Below are 18,409 nucleotides of genomic sequence, written 5' to 3' on the forward strand. Positions count from 1 at the left end.
GGCCGCTTCTCCTCTTCATTCAGTCGCTTTTGTTGTATAGTACTGTACATCTACAGGTCTTTTCAATGAAATGTTTCCGATACTAGTAGCTGAATGGATTGATACAATCTGTAGCTTTTCGTAGCTTGCGGGATGCCATTGCCCACTGCGAGAATGTAGGCCCTTGGTCTTTTTTGTACGGGCCTCGCTGCGTTCGGTCCTTTCTGTCAAGACCTCTGGCCGATCCGGGGGGGTGGGAGGACTTCCATTTGAAACGGTCAAGGATGCTATTCGTCTCGCTTAGGAGTATAAATCAAAGATTCTAATCTCACTTAAGGTGTTGATGACGTAACGCCATTATTTTAAACTGTCCAAGTATCTTTATGGATAGATTCGAAGAAATACTAACAGAAGAAACATTCTTATTTCCGTTTTTAGGCTCGATCTCCGCTGGTCTCTCGAGTTCGGTCTACTAGCACGGATACTTAAGCTTTTGTTAAACAGCGGCTAGTAATCGAGCTTCGTTTTAAGTGGTATCTTTTAGGAGTCAAATAAAGTTCGAGCCACGCTGGTCTTCTTTAGGGGTTTTATTTAAATTTTCTGACAAACATCCCGATAAGTTGTTTTAGTGCAATTTTTGTGTGTTGTGTGTGTGTGTGTGTGTGTGCTTGTGTGTGAGCCTTGAAGTAAAAATTATAATATTGTAATCCCCTAGATAAGCCTAGGTGCTTTTTGGAGAAAACAATAAGAAACATGTTTAAATAAATAATACTAAAAAAAAAAAACTACTGGCCGGTGACGAACACAAAGTAAAGTATAGGGCTAATATCAGGAGGGTTTTAAGCTGGAGTGCCTTTGTTTACATGTACCGTTGAGCCCTGCTATTTCGAACTCTCGGGGGACGCAAAAACGAAATAGTCGACGGTAAATGATTAATGGGCGGACCCAAGGGAAATGATTTTGAGTTGGAAATAACGGGGAATTCGAAATAACCGAGTTCGAATTAGTGGGGTTCAACTGCACATGGGCCTATAAGCTGGAGAGGGGGTTATAAACGGGAGGGCTTACTACGGGATTGTACGGTATACAAAAGGAAACTATTTTTTAGGGGTCGATTACAATTGGCGTGAGGACAACCTGGCAAAATAACGTCCCTCAACGTCCCCTCAGGGGGAATAGCAGTACCCCTGTAAAACGAAAAAGACCGGAGTTTGAGCCAGAAATTATTCTTGCTTTACAGAAAGGGTGCTTTCTTCCTTATCCATCTTGTGTATTGTTATATTCAATCCATCAATTAATCAACACTTTTTTCATATTCATTTCGCCTATAAGCTAAGTAAGTTCGATCAAAGTACGAACGTGTATACAACAACAACAAAAAAATAAAAATTAAAAATAAATTGCATCGTTAAAAAAATAATACAGTTAAATATCTATATTATAAAATATACCTAATCATATATTTAGTATAGATAAGCATACTGTTTCGAGTTCAATTTAGAACGAGTGAGGTTTTTTTTTTTGAAATTGCACGCGCCGCCTAATATAAACATGCAAAAAATTCGCGTGGAGGAAATTCCGGATGTTCTTTGAAGCCATTACTTCTCATTCGAGAAAACTTTTTTCAAAGTTTCCGCGCAAAATTTTCGTCATCATTTTACGTGATATCATTGGCTTAGAAAATTTCCGATTGTCTCTCGGCCAATCATAATCCAGAATTACGATGTTTAATTTGTATTGGTGTTACACATTTTCAACTGGTGTTACACTTGAACTCCACTGCTCTCAGCCAATCAGAATCGAGTAATTTTGTCGTGTATATTATGTGTATAATATTAACACTAGCATTCAGCTATGTACATAGTAGAAATCTGAATAAAACAACGATAGGCCTGTAAATATAGAGTCAAAGGGCTACAGTTCTCAAATCACTACTAAAATTAGCAGCATTGCTGGCGAGTTTCCCTAGTTTATGAGGCAATCTATTTCAGAGCCGCGCACAAATGTAGTTAAACGAGTTCTCCCGTCTGAACTTTAAATTAAATTTGGGTAAATATAAATTGACGTCAGTGCTTCTAAGACTGTAGGGCGTTTCCCTGACACTAAAAAAGTCCAACATATACTTAGGACCGCTATTCTTTTTAATAAGGAGGTCGTTGTTAATAAGTCACCTTTCAACCATGTCCAAGTAAATAATGAAAAACGTATAACCAGTTAACTAAAGTAATGAGATCTCTAGGCCTCTGTCAGCAGCAGCTTCCGTATTGCAATTGAGAACACGTGCACTGAAAGGTTTATTGAAGGTAGCAAGCAAGTTTCCTAGTTTGCGATTACCAGCTTCACTTTTGATACTGGATTAGGAAAATAAAATTAATGTTCAATATTCCTGTATATTTCGTACTAAATCCATGTGGAACAATACGTGTTGGCCAGTCCAATAGTTCTCTCACGTCAGGATAATGCATCTCTGCCTCCTAATAACTTCTTATTCTTTGTTGTTACCTACGCAGTGGACGTAGACGACCAAACTCTGGATTAGCAGGAGGGTGATTTGCATGCACTTGTGCTCTGTTGTTTAAATATGTTACTATGAAGGCGGCTACAATAACAACAACAAGTGATCCGATAACAATACCAACGATTACACCAGGCCAGAGCCAATGGCGGTCCTCTTTGGAACTTGAGTTGTCAGCCTTTGAAACATCGCCTGAAAATATGATTAAACAAGCCGTATTATAACTTTCGTAAGCAAGTATTCAAGGTCCCAAGCAAGTAGTTTAATGATCCAAAATTTTAATTCCAACAAGCGGCTATTTCAAAAGGAAAGTGTGATTCGTTTCCGGAATGGTTTGGGTGTTCAATGGGAAATTTATTTTAGCATATGCTGCTTGAGAAGACCGGAGCGAGTTATTCCTTAACATATATACAAAAAACTCCTCTTTGCTCCTTTTTCGCAGGTTGCTTTGCAAAATAATAACTACAACTGTAGATTCTAAGCGTTATTCCCTATCTTCGCGAGACATCTGAAAAACAAATTAAGTGTTCAACAGTTTGTTTTTATTGCTAGAACACGTTTGATATGGCTTTACTCTGAAGGGGCTCCACGACTCTAAGGTCTAGTTCACACTAGCGACATGACGACATAACATAACGAATCTCAAAATCGCACGTGGTGTAATTAATGAATCAATTAATTACTTAATTAATTAATTAGTTACACCACATCCAATTTTGAGAGAGTCCTCAAATATCGTTGTACAAATCCTTGGCGGAGGCAATCAAATAATTTCGATTTCAATTTGGAAAAACTAAGCACAAATAAATGTAATTGATAAAGTAATTCATTTGTTCAATTAATTTTTTTAATAATTGCTAATTTACGTTTCCTGGTTAAAACGATAAGTGTAAGTAAACATTTACCTTGTTCCTTGCCGCCATAGCAAACATTAAAGTCAGCACAATATTTCGTTGTAAGAGAGACATTGTTCTTATCTAGGACGCACCAATAGCAACCCACAACTCCGTCACAGGAATCCCAATCTGGCTTGGTGTGACAACGCGGATCAAAGCACTTTGGCAATCCAGTCGTGGATGGATCTCCTACTTCTTCAGAGGAAATCACAGCTCCTGGCAGCGAGCAAATAGGAATTCTAAAAACAAACAATGATGATCGTGTCACGCAGAGCAGCCGTTCCCGTACGAATTACAGTTTCCCGTAGTTTGGCCAAGTGATAACTGGGACGAGGGCAAAAAGAAGAGTTGCGGGAGGGGAGGGAAGGAGACGCTTGCTAGCAAACCCCACGATTAAAAAAAAAAAACAGTTGTTGTTGCTGCTGTTGTTTTTGTCGCAATTTAAGCAGCTACTTCGTGTACTTCATTCTACAAAGAAGAAGTAGATAAGCCTCGATTTTCTTGAATATTGCAATGGTTTTGTTTTCTTCGTCTTCTTCATCTTGTGTCGCTTGTTTCTGCTTAACGTACATTATCAAATATGATGCACTCGGGAAGTTTGGAAAGCACGAACGAAGTGTAAGAGTTGCTTGAAGCGCAACTGAGAGCATCTCTTACTCCTACACTTACCAAGTGCATCACAACACAGCGATGCACGACTAAAAGTATGAATTAATTGGCCGTTTCCGAGTTACCTTGTGACTCTGTTTCAAAACGAAACCTCTTGTAAAACCTTTCATATGAAAATGAGCTTGGTTTGCATGAAAATAAACCTGTAGAGTAACCGATTAGCCCCTTATCGTGGTTTAACCCCCAACCATAAGTCGATTAGTCCTCAGCAAAAGTTGAGAACTGTCCATTTCTCGATCTTTAAGCGTGAAGATGGGGGCTAATCGACTTCTAGTTGGGGGCTAACCGGCTAGGAGGTAATCGACTTGGGGGCTAAATGACCGGTAACCACCTATAGGAAACACATTGCCATATGATGAGTAGTTTCGCACGACGACTTGTTTTGACGCGTAGGCAAAAGGTAACTCGGAATTGGTCTATTGCCATAGCGAAGCTCACTTTGCTTACGCCATGAGCGTACATCATCGAATTATGATGCTCGCTTTCATTCGTACAAGCATGATAGCACGGCTATGCTAGCTTGTTATAGTAAATTAGAAAACATACCTACGATAATACGCACGCTGATTGGTTTAAAATCGTGTTTCTAATAACAATTAGATTATGAGCTCGAGATTTCTATCGCGTGATAGTTGACGAGGGAGCAGCCCGAGTCATCTTTCACGGATAGAAATCGAGAGTGAATAATCTAATTGTCTCAGTATAAATCCCTAGTCGTTTAAAACTTTATCTAAATCCTCTTCACAGACACTTCGAAAACACCAAGAGGCGGTCGTCATTTTGTTAACAAGGGCACACTGCTACGCTACTCATTATCTATCACAGAATAGATAGTGAGTAGCGTAGCCAATCAGAGAACGGCATTCGTGATAGAACGCTGATAGATTTCTACTAAAACTCGAGAAAAAACGGTACACGTTTTTTATTTCTTAAATATGTTCCATAATCTGAGCGATGACTTCCACATTTACCTGCTGGATGGAAACTCGTGTCTACAGTAACAAAAATTAAGTTGTGATGAGCATGGACACTGGCACGTCAAACCCTGCTTAGTGGAACATTCTTTATCGCTGGGGCAAGTACAAGACGTCGCTGGACAGTTTTTATCTTGCAATATGACACCTGAAAATAAATATGAATGCAAAAGAGGTATACTGTTAAAGGAAGCTTTTCAATGAATTGTAAAATTAAAGCAACGGGCGTCACATACCTAAAAAGATATTACTTCCATCCACATGGGAGAGCTGGTATCTTTTGCAACTTTGGCTATTGTCTAACATATTTACACCTTGGTGTGGAAGCTGAAACTCAAAGAAAGTCTCCAGTTTGAGCTGATTCAAGTTCCGACATTGCTTTTTCACCATGTATCTCTTGTTTATCAGATCTTCGGCCATGTGTTTTTCTTTTTCAGTGATATGAACGTATTCCAGGGATTCAGATGTTATGTCCACGGATAAAAAATCGTTATGCATAATAACAAAGCCGGCTTTATTAAGTACAAGGCATCTATAGTTGTTGTCTTTACATTCAGAATAGGTATCTGTCAAGAGCCTGCAAAATACGAAAAATGAAACAAAAAGTTAAAACAATGTTGGTGTGTGAAAATAATAAATCTCAAGCCGACAGTTAATTGTTCGATTCTCCAGCGATAGAACACTCCGGAGGAAGGGGCAGGGAGGCTTTCATAGAAAAGGACGGGGGTGCTAGTCTAACCTTTTAAGGGTTAAAAACACGTTGTTGGTAGTTATTGGGGTTTTCAGCCTCAAAAGGTCCACAGCGGAAGCTTTTGCAGTACCTTTTAGGGTACTGAACCACAAAAATAATAAATGGTACCTCTTAGGAGTTAAAAAAGAAAAAAAACATTTCAGTCAAGCCATGCTCTCAAAGAAGGATCTTGGTAGCTCTTAGGGATTCTTTTACAAATTTCCAACGAGCTGTGATCCCCGTCCTATATGGGAGTTCCTCGGGTAGAGCACAGGCTGTGATGACGTTCATCGCATATCCCTGGCATCCCATGGAAAGGACGATCTTGAGTCAATATGGTAGCTTTGGTTTAAAGTCTTAGCAACGAGAACAGAAAATAGCTAAGGTAATTAAGAAATAGGAAGACGATCTGACCTAACAGTTTGCTCGTTTGACTTGGGATCGAGTGGCATTATGTTCTTCGGCAAGACATTTTACTCTCGCATTGTCACTAGCTTTCAAAGCAGGGTATATCCCGGTGGTTACAAAGACTGGGCCGGGTAAAATATAATTAACACCGCGATCCTTCACTCTGATTATCATAACTGCTTTTTGTGTTTTGTTGTTGCGGTTGCTTTCGTTGACTTATTTATTAGAAAAACGTTTAGTCTGCGTTCGAGTACAGAAGGACATTAGTTCGGCTTCTTTTCCCACTTGCCGTTTAGCAAGAGGGGACTACGCATATTTCTGCTCCTTCTGGATGGTCCATACAAAAAGGGTTGGCCCGAAGGGGGTACCTTTATCAGGCTTCAGGTTTATATAAGTGTACGGATTTCACAAGTTAAATTATAAATTACAGTACTATAAAGAGCCTTTAATTAAAATATTTCGAACAGAAGCTCCTTATGGCTGTATCATTTTAATTTATTTATTAAGCACTAGATGAAAACGACAGGAAGACTTCCGTTATGTATATTTTTTCATAACAAGGACCAGTTATGGAAGTATGTGAAGGGGGTACCTTTTTACATTGGAAGGTATACGACAGGAATTCTTTTTCTTTCAAAATGGTATACAAAAGAGTAAGGGGTTGGACCTCGGGGCGGAGTCACCCCGTATAGAACTTTGTAGAGTACCCCTCCCTCCCCCCCTCCTCCCACCCCCGAAGCGGGGTACCTACCTGTGAAAGTATGAAATAGGAAAGTCGGCACCCATAACTCCGATGACTGGGTCTTTAGTGTTGTGTACATGATTTGGTTTACCGTAGTAAATGGTGTGAGCAGCGGTTATCACAATTCCTGCGCCTCCAGCATCCTTATAAGGAGTTGTCAAGGCTACCGATCCTTTGTTACTTAATGCTGTGTGGTACCTGAGAAGAGATGATAATTATCTCTATAATATGGCTGAACTCGTCCGCAATGAATTCCTGCATATATGGACCGTTAAGATGGACCACTCACGAGTTAATTTTGGGAATTACTTTTTCAATTCACTGCAGAAAATAAAAAGTATTTTTTAAGTATAAATCTTTTTACCTTCACGATTGGAGGACAATTTCAGTTAAATGTTCACAAAAGCCACGTGAGAAACTTAACTATTTGCTTACATTTCTCGCTCGCGTTTACCGGGAATGGATCGCAGAGACACATCAATTAATAATTTTACAATAACTGTCTTATTTTTCGCGTACCGATTGGCTCATTTTAATTATCAATAAGAGTACAGACGGATGAAATTTTAATTTATGCAAGCATTCAAGTTCAACTTTCAACCGTCAAACTGTCAACTTTTTAGCCAATGAGATTTTGTGGACTTTTTTAAGTGGCCAATCAAAAGGCGAGAAAAGCTATCGACAATGTTCGCGTCATTTTGAATAAAATTCACTTGTTTACGGCAAGTTTACGGCGTCTTTTCCCCTCATTTATGCCCGGCATTTGACCATTTTGGGGTCTTGTTATTGTAAAAAACAAATTGACATCAGTTTTTTATGCGTCTGTCCTCCTTCTGATGATAAATTTCGTCATAACATTGTCAAAGTTTACTGCCGAATTACTCGCCTGCGGCTCGTCGTTCCACAGCCACTTTGACGATGTTATGGCGCAATTTATCATCAATAAGAGGACAGACACATAAAAAACTGACATCAATTTGTTAAATAGTTTATAGACCTCGCCTGTCGGCTCCGTCTATAAACCTGCGCGCAAGAACAACATGTATCGCGTTTCTATCGAATTGTAGTATAAATCTGCTAGCTTTCTATCCCGAATTCCCTTCTCTGATTCGCTACGCTACTCACTATCTGTAACTCGATAGAAACACGGAGAAAATGTTGTCTATTTCTTTTAGAAAATTCTGCGACGAAAAAAAGAAAACAACTTGTTCACTTTGATCATCAAAATGTTAATTCTCTTTGCTTGCGCCATCATAACGTCAACTGCTCTTGCTGGTTCTGTGTTTCTACCGAGTTATAGAAACAAGATTTTAAACCAACCAGCGCGCGTATTTTCTTTGGACTATTTTCTAAATATATGTAATAATCTTTCCTGGACTCCATTGCCCTGCTCAACTTCTGACGTGTGCACGCACTGCGCTACACCAAACTGCCTGAGACTAGACTGCTTGGTCTTTAATGACCGTAAGATAGCCGTAACTGCATGCGAGCCAGGCCACGCCACGCCGCGCCACGCCGCGCCACACCATGCCACGCTACGTCACACCACGCCTCGCTACGTTAAGTCACGCTACGCAACGCAACGCCAAGTTACGTCACACCACTCCGCGCCACTTCACGCCACGCCACAACAAAACTCGACAAACACAAAAAGAACTGCTTAGCACACTGGACTGCGTAACGCTAGTACTAAGCGTAATATACCTGTTGCCAGCTGCACAAAAGATCAGAACCAAATACTTTACCATGGTCGTTTTCGTGGGTCATATGACTTTGCTAGGGAAGTTCCGGGTCTCATTCTAAATACACCATTTGCTGTTGCAAAGAATCGCCAAACCAGATAATTTTGATATACTCTCGACCCACGAGACCAGATATCCTCAACCTTTCCTGTAGCTAAAACTGTGTCACGTATTCCTGGTTTGAATCCGGGGTTTATTACACCTCTCCTTGTGATATAATCTTGGTATGCTTTTACACTGGATGCCGTTTCATTCAAACCAAGGTATCTAAATGGACTTGTAAAAGCTTCAGCACTGAATTTCACAACGGTACCTAAAGCAACACCGAAATGAGAAAAGAGAAGTGCAATACCTGGTATTTTAATATTTACCTAACATAGAATGAATGTTATACGCTTTAGAAATTACAATGAGTTAATGCGAATTGTGCCTGCGAACCAATCAAAAACCAGTACCTGGTCAGCGGTCAACTTTAAAAGTGACCTCGATTGATGAGACCCATATATTGGTGGCAGGCCAGTTTATATCAAATAAACTATCCTGCTACCAATATATGAGTCATAATAGGTCAGTTGGTAGAGCTCTGTGGCGTTAAGGCAGAGGCCACGTGTTCGGATCCCGTTGAAGCCCCGAAATCATGCAGACTTTTTTCGGGCTTTATTTGCAATTGCTTAAGGTAATTCTTCTGAAATAAAAGTGACAATAGATTTTTGTTCAACCTTTGTCCACTGAATATTTGAAAAAAAGGGGGGTTGCCATGCTCATTAAGGAACACTGGGCATTGAAAATGCCCCATTTTGGCATTATTTAAAGCTTACTATAAGAACGCATTCCCAGTAATTGTAAAATCTTTGTGAGCCCAGACTCGCATTAAACTACAGTCAATACATTGTGTCGGACACAAATAAACATTTTAAGTTTGATTCAGACAGAAAGTTAAATCCTTGATTAAAAATTTGAACCAAATTTCTTGACGTGGTTACCAAACTGCAAAATAGAAAAGACCACAGTGTATCTGCTATTTTTCTTATTTATTCCATTTTAAGCAATAGAAATTAGATCAGTCTTTTCTCACGCAAAGCCTATGATTAGTTGATTACAATGACTGGAAAAAAACTGGGGTGCCCGTGCTCGTTGGTGAGCCATTCCTCAACTGGCAGAGCTCAATATCAAGGCAAATGCGTCATGTTTTCAATATGCGCGTGCACGAGCGCGCGCTAATGACGCCATAAATTATGCGCAGTAAAGATGCGCGATGCAAATGTGAGGAATGACCTTAAGTTGCGGTTACAACTGCGATAGTCACATAAGTTATGCACTTTTATAAGTAAATGATTTTCGCCAATTATAAGGCAAAATGCCCTACCCTTGGGGATGCGCATGTATATGGATCATGTCTTTCTAGTTAGGTTGTTTCGATCGACGTATTAATAAAAATAAATCGGTTGATACGTTGTTTGGATCACCCTGGATTACCTTTCGATGCATATCTGTTGAAGTGAACGCATGGATCTTCAGGTTTAACCAAGTCCAAACGATGGTATAAGAACGTTTCATCTGAAAAAGCAAAGAAAATAAGAAGGTTGATCTTAGTGATCTTGCCGGATTACCAGCAAACCTCTGTTTTTACTTGCAGGTAATCAAGACCACTAACTACAGAATGAGTAAAGCTGGTAGACAGTCGGCAATCAGCTCTCGGTTATTCCATAGTAGTCTATTCGCCAATAGATGTAAAATGTATTCCAGTGTCTGCTGGCACTGAAAGAAAAAATCTTTCTTGAACTTTGTTTTTTTGAAAAAAGGCACCTCAAATTGTAGGTTTTTGTTCGTTACCTTTCATACTGTTTACACTTTAGAATACTGATATTGTTGGGGAGTAGCAAAGTGAAGTAGGCTGGGGGCTTAAGATCCCGTTTCATTCACAGACGTTATAACTTTTTATGACAAATACTCAATAATCTTCCGTGATTTCGTCTGGCATGAATAAATCAGTTGACGCGATAGTGCTCGTCCAGAGAGACGATTAGGTTAGGAGCTCAAAAATTTCTTTGAGCTGCAGTTGATGAGGTCATAGTTCTTCTAGGACAATAAGATTGATTATGAGATGAGATTTTTGAACTGGAGTGCGGAAGAAAATTTAGTGGTGAACAATAAAGACAATAGTGTGTTTATGTCTCGGAACTATCGGTCTGATAGTTACATGTAATTACCCCTCGGAAATTTGATGTTCTTAAAATTAGCATAGTTGCCCTCAAGGCTTCGCTTCTCGGGCAAATATTTGGTTTAAGAACATCAAATTTCCATGGGGGCAATTATCAGTCCATAGTTCCTCGACCGAAAACCTCCAGTTCATTGCCTAATTATAAAATTGAAACCTGTGGTTCATAGTTTATTATTATTTCTGGCCATCTGAATGTGTAAACACAAGCTTGGTATGGTGTGCAGTTTGTACCGTACATGTTTGTAGTCATAATTAAAGTTAAAATTTTACATACTCGAAGTTCTTGTTTGTTCTGCTAGTTCAACGTCCCTATCGCCCACAGGAACTACAATTCCAATAGTAAAGCTGGTTTCCGGAACAGATTTCCAATGGTACGTTGAATTGAGTTCCACAACTAAAACTCCATCTGTTACTCTGCCACCTTGCGCTAGAAATTGTTTTGACACAAACGTTTTCTGTCCATCTCCACCCCTTTAAGAAAAAAAAATACAATATATTGTAGGGGACTCAATATATTAGACGGATGTAATGTTCGTTAATATTCGGTCGTAGAGCGAATGTCAATGTTGACCGAAACATCACCGAAGGATTTTTCATCCCTCCGGTATCGGCGGGATTGCAATTTTATCACAGGTGATATTGTCGTACATGATTTTAAAAACTTTTTTCTCATAATTTTAAAGTGATGGATATCATTGTAAAAGCAGGATGCTTTTTCATGTATATTAATGCAACGTAGAGACCAACCTTACAATGGATGCAAGTACGTCACCGAACTCTGGTTCGGGCTCCAATGTCGCTATGTCCATAGAAATGGGGGCCTCAAAGGCGTCTGAAGGGGCTGACAGAAGAGGATGGATCATGACCCTTCCAAAACTATTTACCATAAAAGCATAACTAGCTTGACCTTTTTGGAAGTATGATATTTGGGATTCAATACTTTCCAGGCTAATATCTGTCCCCACTACACCAATGAACTTGTTGTTATGGTAACAAGGCAGGGCAGCTGTGGTTAACAAGCCTTGGATATAAAATAAAGTAAAAATATATATATAAATATCGACTCTAGCGCATGCTTTATGGCTCGTGTCCCAGTGAAAGCCTCAGGCATTTTGGCGTTCTTGCTAACACTGTCGCAACCAATAAGTAACTAGCTATACTATAGCAGCAATTCTATTTCTCTTGTCTGTCTGTCTGTTGTGCGGATAGATCTATTCTAGCTCTACCATCCGCCTATCAAGAACATCTGGTGACATTTAAATTGATGACATCACAAGTGATACAGAAAACACGACCACTCAGGGTGTGTGTATGCGCCGTTAGCAGTCAAAGGGTTAAAAAGTGATAAAAGGCTGGAAGGCGTTCACTTAATCGTTGCAATATTACTATCTAACAAAAACAGCACAATGACCCCAGCCAGCACCCGAAACAAGACCGCTGGACTCAGATCAAATGGGAGACTATGAAAATAGAAAAGCCCTCATCGGGACTTACTCGGATTACTGGTCACCTAATAGGGGTGGCCGTTTAATAGGTTCCAGCTTAAAAGGGGTTCGACTGTAGAAAAAGGAACTTTCTAGAAAGCTGTCTAAAAGTATACAACTATTTACGCTTACCAAGGCCGGCGGCATCTATGTACGGTACAGAGATGATTGGCTTGTTGCTCTCCGTATTTTTTGAAAAAAAATCGTAGTAGGTTGCCATTGCACTCCTTACATTATCTTTGTTTGAGACGCTTGTAAAAGTCCCAGCCTAGAAAACATAAATTCAATTATAATGCTTGTCACATGACAGTTGGTTACTATTAGTTACCGGCTTATGTGTCTAAAGAAATATCTGGTTGAAGTTTTGCATATCCTACAAAGTATGTAATAACGAATAAAAGGAGGAGGCGGATGACGTTGAGGTAAAAGAGGTTAAAGGAGGTGCAAGAAGAAGAAGAGGAAGAAGAAGAAGAAGAAGAAGAAGAAGAAGAAGAAGGTAAAGAATATGAATCAGAAGGAGAAGGAAAAGGAAAAGGAGAAAGAGCCAAACTAAGGAGAAGGAGAAGAAGAAGAAGAAGAAGCAGAAGCAGAGACCCAAGCGGAGGCAAAGGCAGAGGAAGAAGAAGAGGCAGAGGCGGAGGCAGCAGCAGAAGAAGAAGAAGAACAACAACAACAACAACAACAACTACAGCAGCAACAACAACTACGAAAACAAGAAGTAGAAGGAGTAGGAACTGGAGCAGAAGCTGGAGCAGTAGCAGAGGCGGGAGCAATGGCGGGAGCGGGGGAAAGGAAGAAGGTGAAGGAAGAGTAGAAAGGACTAATCGTGAGGTATTATAAGATAAAAGGCAAAATGAAGTGTTAGGGGCGTCAACAGGGGTGGGACCAAAAGAGCAAGCAAGAGAGTATGAAGGGGAAGGAGCAAACCAAAGAAATAAGAAATTAACTTACAGTTATACCCGAGGACGTATCTTTGGACACACCATACGAGGTACCATCTTGATTTGCAATATCCTGAAGAATCTTCTTGTTAACCATCATCCCATATGTCATTATTATCACTTTATTGTGCAGCTCTGAATTTCGGTTTTTGATTGTTTGCATGATGTTCGTTTTATCGTCGCTGGGCGCACCGTCAGTAAGAAACATAATAACCATATGCCGGGTACTGCCGTGACCCTGATATGATGTTTTCAACAAGCGGAAGGCGGCATCGAAAGCGTTTGCGTAATTAGTAACTCCTAGAGGAAAAAAGATTAAATCAAGGAAACTCATTATCAAAACCCGCATTCCAGAAAATTATCCGACCCTCCCTCACCTCATTTCAGGGTTATATCATTATTTCATATCTCCACCATTTGAAAGAAACTCAGTAACTCACAACTCTGAGACGTTGATGTGTCAAAAGAGCTTTAACCCTTTCTTAACCCAGTAAAACGTGCAGGAAAATAGTTCATTTTCATTACCTTGCGCTTTGAGACTTTCTAACTACCCTTTCAAGTATTTTAGATTTGAAGGTGTGGCATCCGCCAAACGCTCGCTGAAACACGTTTTGTCGTCCCCGTCATATTTTCCTGGTGTTGAGGCAAATGTACTGAAGGATACCAATCCAATCTAAAATGGCAAGAATGTAATGACACATTATTGGAAATATTAGGGACCTTAAGCAATGACGACGGCGACGGCAAGGACGACGCGTTGCTCAAACTAAATAGGCAACGCCAGTGATCAACTCCACAAAAAAATAGGAAATATTAGTCGCGGTGGCTCACGTTCCGCAAAATGCTCAGAACTTGGTGATTTCACGTTGTTGTTTAATTTGCAACGGACTGCTAAGACATTCGTGAGGATTTATCAGCCATTGTTCTGCTCATTAACTCTTTTGTTTGGTGACGTTTTCGTTGCCGTTGTCGTCGTGGTTTGCTTAAGGTCCCTGTTGTAGCAATCGAGTCATTGAAACGCAATGAAAACAAATGCACTATGGCACGTGGTAATGTATAGTTAAACAACAAAGCAACCCTGCTTCCTTATCAAGGAGCGTTTTCTTGCATCCTAGTGAGATTTGTTTAGGCCTGTACGCTTTGTGTCCTCATTCCCTAAAAAGAAGATTGGTCTCTGCATTCGTACCATTGCAATTCGTTCATATACTTTTTGATCTGTACTCAGCTAATATGATAAGAGACTTTAACCATGCTATATTTTATCAGATGAAAACATACTTCCACAATTGACCGAATTCATACTAGGGACACATTATCTGTCTGAGACGAATAAGCCGTGTGCGACGTTTAAATCGTCTCAGATGGAACAATCGTCTCCTAATATAAATTTGGCGTCAGATAATTCGTCCCTAGTATAATTCGGCTAAAACCACCTTCGATCAAAACCTCCTACAGAAGCATACCTAAACTTGTTTCGAAAATGTGACATTTCTTGTGTGCTTATCCTCAACCTGATGGTATAAATTAGTATAACGAGAACAGTTTCCATGCAATGGTGGCTGTGATTTGGTTGTGGCTGTGGACAGCGTACACGGAGGGTGACCGAGTGGTTAGGGCGCCGGACTTGAAATTCAGAGGTTGCGGGTTCAAGTCCCGCTCTAACCAAGTCCGACTCCTCGGTCATGCTTGTAAATAATATCACTGGTCTGCTTCCCGCCCAGTGGAATTTTCAGATCTTGTATGTATATTTCAAATATTTGTTTCTTCCAGTTTAAGTGGCATGCCTGCGAACTAGCTAGTTGTAACTAAGTGCATTGACCACTATAAACATTCAACAACAACACTCTCAGGGCTAACGCTCAAAAACGAGTTCATGGATTTTTCTCAACAGTTAGAAAAGCAGTTCTGCTAGTACTTACCCTATCTCTTGGATTCATCGTATTTAGAACTGTCTTTGCTGCTTCTTTAGCAACGTTCATGAGATCTCTGAGCATTGAGCCGCTGGTATCGATGACAAGAACTACATCCTTAGGTTCTGGTGTGGCGGTTTCCACATACCATGGTCTGAAGCGAGGATCGTAACTAGGACACGGAGCTTCATCCTCAAATGCTGGGAACAATGTTAACATGCCTTCTTCGGAGCCAAAGTATTGCCATTTGACAAAAGGATAATCTAGAAGGATCTGCTTCATTTTGTTCACAAACAAATCGTCCAGGTACCGTCGATTAGATCGGGCACTTCCAGAAATCTTGACACAAGCTTTTGTATGGTCTACTCTTTGACGAAACCTGACGTCATACTCAAGATTGCTGGAAAAATATTTTGTTTTGCAACATTCCCACTGCCGAGAGAACGATTGTGATCTACCATATGCCTCTTCCACCACCTGCTTAAGTTTTCGCACTACGTTAAACCTCTCCTTGAATTTGTTAGCGATGTTTGTTGTTAGTGACTGTATCACTGGCCTTCCGTCAACTGCCTCCTCGTTAAATTGAAGACGATCAAAATCTTCCTGGAGAAGAAAACAACGTTTTGAGTCAGGTTTAGGCGAATGAATAATTAGTATTTATTTACTTCGCCGTATTATTTGAGCGGTTTTCAACTGAGTGTCGTAAAACCAAGTCCATACCAATTACTTACCAATTAGACTACTCAGACCGGAGTACAATCAAAACCGGCACCAAAGTAATTGTCTGAGTACTTTCGACACTCAGTTGAAAACTACTCTTTACCTCCACTCAATTCATGATTGCTGCAAATAATCGCAGTGTTTGTCACAGGTGTGATATGTCCTTCCCTTTATTTTAGCCTATTGTGACCCGAGAGTGGTCTACAAAGGGGGAAGGGGGTGAAATGCCTCTAAAACAGACTTTTTTTTTTTCCATGTGTTTAACTAAGACTAGTTACTAATAAAAGAATAAATTATAACATTTAGAGAGGAAGCCACTTCAGCCTTAGCTGGTTTTCATGCGGGTCCTCTATCCTGGTCGAATTGTAAATTGAAAATGTTGGATTTTGTGGAGGGAAGAATGCCGGAGAACCCAGAGAAAAACCCTCGGAGTAAGGCGAGAACCAATAACAAACTCAACCCACACATAGCACCCTACCGGCCGAATACATTGATGGGAGGCGAGTGCTCTCGCCACTGCGCCATCCCTGCTCCCCATTAACTAAATAGTAAAAGACTCATTTTCATCGATCCGTAGTGTATTATTTGTACACTGCAGCGACTAATCTTAGTCAAAAGCTTTCTTGCATCGCAATCTAGGATTTTCTTACAATTGAGACATGTTGACCCTTGTTCATCTGTTTGTATTTTATTGGTATTTTGGATACATTCTGTGCATATTCATAAATGCTGCCCTTTGAAGTCTAACATCTGACAACATCACGGCCTCGAGCCCCGTTAAGCTAAATTTATTTTGACACAAGTTGACTATATCAATTCGGAAATAATAGAGGAACACAGTACGGTTCACTAAAATATTTTCGTACTATCAAACCTGAAATCACGCCAGCTTTCATATCAACATTCTACAGTGCACACTAACACTCTTTATAGTCAACAGACGTAACCTTTAGTTACAACGGTAGTAGATATTTTGAGAATGAGATGAAAGTCTCATGTAAGCAGCGAATTGTTAAGAAGTTAATCGATCAATGTCAACTGGCTCGCCGCAGAGACCAATAAAAAGCCAAATTATCGTCTCTTTACTTTTTAATTGCACACGGTAACTAAATCGAATACCATTTTTGTAAAAGATAAAAGGAAGCGAACATTCAACTCTCTCTCGAGTGAATGCCGCGAACGTGATCAAAGAGTAGTCTGTGCGTAGATTCTAGGATCAATGTGAGCTCGGGTTGAACAATAGAGATCTTTACAAAGCAAAACAAACGGTCACCATGCACGCAGGTTGGAAATGAGCCTACCTTTGTTCGATGCCCATAAAGTAATTGATAATACAGAATCTTGCTAAATGATCTAAAAATGCGTGCATCGACTGTGACAAACTTTAACTAATTGGTGCCCCAAAATGGTAGAACAGAAACAAAACAACAGAAACGTCAAAACGTTGGGCTCAAGGCATTTCTCAAATTTTCATTGTCTGGTTTAAAATAGCTAAATGTCACGCTCTCCTGTAGTGATGGCAACAAGAACATTGTAGAAGGAAGAAAGTTAGTTTTGAAATTCTGCTCGCGAAATTTGAACTTCAGTTGTCATATCTACATCAACTGAGTGTGTGGTAGATCTGTTTTTATAACTTATTCACAAGCAATTACTGAATCAGCATACGCATTACAGTTAATATTGGAATTAGCATCACGTCCAAGAGCACCCAACGAGCCAAACCAACCAGAAGCTGAAGAAAGACATTTAAAGATCTTTATAACATTTAACATCTCTTTAAATTTATATTTTTATCAGCTATACAAATTTCATTCTGTTCGGATTACTTTGTTCAACATTCAAGTGGCCGGGAATGGTAGGGACTAAAATCGTTGTTTCTGATATACCCGCCGAGAATATCTTTCCGAAATTGCTAGCCGGCGTTTCAGAGGGCAGGAAAAAGCAAATATGACCCTTCCGAAAACGTTAGAAGCTATTTTCCCCAGCTTTGAATATTTTAGGTGACATTCACGGTTTTTCATATGCGTAGGGTCCAAACAAACTGATTTGAGACTCCCTAGAAGACATCAACCGAAACGGCTCGTTGGGTACCCTTGGCCATAGCATTCGGTGTATTTAAATACCTGTAAGTCGCCGACACCGAGTCCCTCCTTGGCCAGTTTAGACAGTACTTGGCTAAAAGTTTTCATTTCGAGTAAATCTGTCGCACGACATAACCAGGTATATGCACAAAGCAAAGCAGTAACAGTCACTGCGATCTTGATAAATCTTCGTCGAGCCATTTGTTAATGAAAACGATTCCAAATCGTTGTTTAAGATTTCATAGACCATGCAGATGATGGGTGTTTTTGAGATGATATAAATTGTGAAAGTAGTTGTGAAAGTAAATAGTGCACATCGTAAGATCTAAATCCTTCAGTTGGCCACAAGGAAGTTTCGCCTTGGAAACATGATGCGCATGTGATTAACCTTATCCAA

The 18,409-nt window shown here is 40.0% G+C and overlaps 1 pseudogene; it reads right to left on the reverse strand.

Annotated features, from left to right (window-relative positions):
• Positions 1–15: 15 nt before the first annotated feature.
• On the reverse strand, positions 16–18,213 carry LOC145503405 (VWFA and cache domain-containing protein 1-like; annotated as a pseudogene).
• Positions 18,214–18,409: the final 196 nt, after the last annotated feature.

This window comes from Orbicella franksi, chromosome 11, assembly GCF_964199315.1.
Source record: "Orbicella franksi chromosome 11, jaOrbFran1.1, whole genome shotgun sequence".
NCBI classification, from domain to species: Eukaryota; Metazoa; Cnidaria; class Anthozoa; order Scleractinia; family Merulinidae; genus Orbicella; species Orbicella franksi.